This window comes from Jaculus jaculus, chromosome 10, assembly GCF_020740685.1.
Source record: "Jaculus jaculus isolate mJacJac1 chromosome 10, mJacJac1.mat.Y.cur, whole genome shotgun sequence".
NCBI classification, from domain to species: domain Eukaryota; kingdom Metazoa; phylum Chordata; class Mammalia; order Rodentia; family Dipodidae; genus Jaculus; species Jaculus jaculus.
In genome coordinates this window covers 38,183,365-38,187,141 of record NC_059111.1, presented here as the reverse complement: position 1 = coordinate 38,187,141, position 3,777 = coordinate 38,183,365, and positions in this window count along the sequence as shown.

The following is a 3,777-nucleotide window of genomic DNA, read 5'->3' as shown; positions in this document are numbered from 1 at the left end:
ACATGAAAGGGATACAAATTAGAAAGGAAGAAATCAAGTTATCATTATTTGCAGATGACATGATTCTATACATAAAGGACCCTAAAAACTCTACTAGCAAACTGTTAGAGTTGATCAAAACCTACAGCCATGTAGCAGGATACCAAATAAATACACAGAAATCAGTAGCCTTCATATATGCTAACAACAAACACACAGAGGATGAAATCAGAGAATCGCTCCCATTCACAATTGCATCCAAAAAAATAAAGTACCTTGGAATAACCAAGGAAGTAAAGAATCTCTACAATGAGAACTAAGAGAATTAAGATCAGAGCAGAAATTAATGAATTGGAAACTAAGAAAACAATTACAAAAACTGACAAAACAAACAGCTGGTTCTTTGAAAAAATAAACAAGAATGACAAACTCCTGGCCAATTTGATCAGGCAAAAAAAAAAAAAAGACACACTTCAAATTAACAAAATTAGAAATGAAAAAGAAGAGATCACAACAGACGTAAGTGAAATAGGGATAATCATCAGGACTTATTTCAAAAACCTCTACTCCACAAAACTGGACAATGTGGAGGAGATGGATAAATTCCTGGACACATACCATCTACCAAAGCTAAAATCAGAGCAGATTAATCTTCTAAACAAACCTATCTCACTCATAGAGATGGAAAAGGTAATAAAAAACCTTCCAAAGTGATGTCCACTCATGCCATCATTTCCCCTGCCATCACAGCGCTTTACATAAGCCAAAATAAACACCTTTTCCCACAAAAAAAAAAAAAAAACCTTCCCAAAAAGAAGAGTATAGGACCAGATGGCTTCTCAGCTGTATTCTATCAAACTTCATGGAAGAACTCAAACCAATCTTTCTCATACTGTGCCACACAATTGGTTAACAGGGAAAGCTCCCCAACTCCTTCTATGAAGCTAATATCACCCTAATTCCAAAACCAGACAGAGATGCCACAAGGAAAGAAAACTACCAGCCTATTTCCCTGATGAACTTAGACATAAAGATCCTGGACAAAATCCTCACAAACAGAATCCAACAACACATCAAAAGCATTATGCACCTTGATCAAGTGGGATTCATCCCAGGAATGCAGGATTGGTTAAACATATGGAAATCTGTCAATGTAATACACCACACAAACAAAGTTAAACACAAAAACCACATGATCATTTTGATAGATACAGAAAAGACCTTTGACAAAATATAATATCACTTCATGATCAAAATATTGGAGAGAATTGGCATGGTCCATTCATATCTTAACATAATAAAGGCTATATACAAAGCTCCTAAAGCCCAAATAATACTTAATGAGTAGTGACTGGAGGAATTCCCATTGAGGTCAGGAACAAGACAGGGGTGTCCACTCTCACCTCTGCTCTTCAATATAAATACTGGAAGTCCTAGCTCAAGCAATAAGATAGGAGAAAGAAATAAAAGGGATACAATTTAGAAAGGAAGAAGTTAAGTTAGCTCTATTTGCAGACAACATGATTCTATATGTAAGAGACCCAAGAGACTCAATCCCAAAACTCTTGAAGGTGATTAACTCCTTTAGCAAAATAGCAGGATACAAAATCAAAGCTCAAAAATCAGTAGCCTTCCTATATGCAAATGACAGATACACAGAAAGAAATAGGGACATTGTCCCATTTTCAATAGCAACAACAACAACAACAAAAAATACCTTGGAATAATGTTAGCCAAGGAAGTAAAAGATCTATACAATGAAAACATAAAAACACTCAAAAAAGAAATTGAGGAGGACTTGAGAAAATGCAACAAAATTAAGGCTGGTGGCATTACCATACCTTATTTTAAGATATATTATAGAGCCATAGTAACAAAAACAGCATGGCCAGGGGTGGTGGTGCATGCCTTTAGCCCCATCACTCAGGAGGCTGAACTAGGAGGCTCACTGTGAGTTTGAGGCCAGTCTGAGACTGCATAGTGAATTCCAGTCAGTCTGGGCTAGAGCAAGACCTTACCTCAAAAAAAAAAAAAAACAAAAAAAAACAGCATAGTACTGACACAAAAAAGGTATGCAGATCAATGAACAGAATAGAGGACCCAGATATAAAGCCAGGCAGCAACAGGTGTTCTGAATGCTAGGTTCCCAGCTGGTAGAGGTTTGGGAATTAACACCTCCAGGAGGCAGTGTATTGTTGAGGGCGGGTTTATGGGTGGTATAGCCAGTTTCCCCATGCCAGTGTTTGGCACACCCTCCTGCTCCTGTTGTCCACCTTATGTGGGCCAGGGGGTGATGTCCACCCTCTGCTCATGCCATCATTTTCCCATGCCATCGTGGAGCTTCCCTTTGAGCCTATAAGCCAAAATAAATCTCTTTTCCCACAGGCTGCTCTTAGTAGGGTGATTTCTACCAGCAATGTGAACCTAACTGCAGCAGTAAAGTGGTAACAAGGAATGGGATTGCTGCTAGCCACCTGACTGTATGGTTTTGGCCTTTTGGAGCTAATTTTCAAGTGAAATGTGGAAGGATTTGAAACCTTGGCCTAAGAGACGCCTTGCAGTGCTGTAAGTACAGCTTGATGGACTGTTCCCATCAGAGGTGAAGGGCCTGAATGCAAGAAGAACTATGGACTGTGAGGCTTGGCTATGAGGGTGAAAAAGAGCTTTGCCTGGACTGAGCTAGCAGGTTGTGTGGGAAGCTTGCTGTTATGCCCATGTCCTGAGTTGTGCAGGGTTGCTTTGTGTAGAAATGAACTGGTGTGAGCAGAAAGATATGGTACAGAAAGAAAAATCTTTTGGTGAACTGCTGCCTATTCAGCTGCAATTGAGAAATTACAACATTTGAGACAAAGTTAGTGCCACTGGTGAGATGCCTTCCAGTAATATTTTGGTTAGGGAGGTCCCTTATGCCCTCAAAATACACATGCTATCCTAAGAATCTTGGTTGCCCACCAGAAGTAGATGGTAAGACCCTATTGCAGAAGACACCAAGTGCTGGGCTGCAGGTCACTGAAAAATCAGGCTGTAGCTGAGCTAGAAGCCTCCTTTCTCTTGACTAGCTGTCAAGTTGATGGAAAGACCTATGCAGTCTGTTGGTGGAGAAAAGTCATCAATAGTCATAATCAGCAGTGGACCCTGAAAGCTTTAAGCCTGGCCAGCCAGACCAAATGAATGTGTCAACTAATATAGTGGTGACGTCTGTTATGGGGGAAAACAACTGCTCTCTGATTGGACTTGAGGCACACTCCATGGGAGGGAATTCCTGCCTGGTACAGAAAACCTAATCAAAAACCTGTGACTGGCCGGGTGTGGTGGCGCATGCCTTTAATCCCAGCACTCGGGAGGCAGAGGTAGGAGGATTGCCATGAGTTCGAGGCCACCCTAAAACTCCATAGTGAATTCCAGGTCAGCCTGGGCTAGAGTGAGACCCTACCTCGAAAAAACAAAAAAAAGCTGTGACTGGGGTGGTCATAAGCCCTAGCTGGGAAACTGCTGAGTGATAGTGGTATGCTCACCAGTGAGACGTCTTTATCACACCTTCCAAGGCTCAGGGATCATGACAGGAGAAGTGATAGAAAAAATGTAAGAGAGCCAGGCGTGGTGGCGCACACCTTTAATCCCAGCACTCAGGAGGCAGAGGTAGGAGGATCACCATGAGTTCAAGGCCACTCTGAGACTACATAGTGAATTCCAGGTCAGCCTGGGCTAGATTGAGACCCTACCTCGAAAAAAAAAAAAGTAAGAGCCAAAGGAAGGAATGAAATGCTTTTCTATACTGTCTTCCAGATACAATGTGAC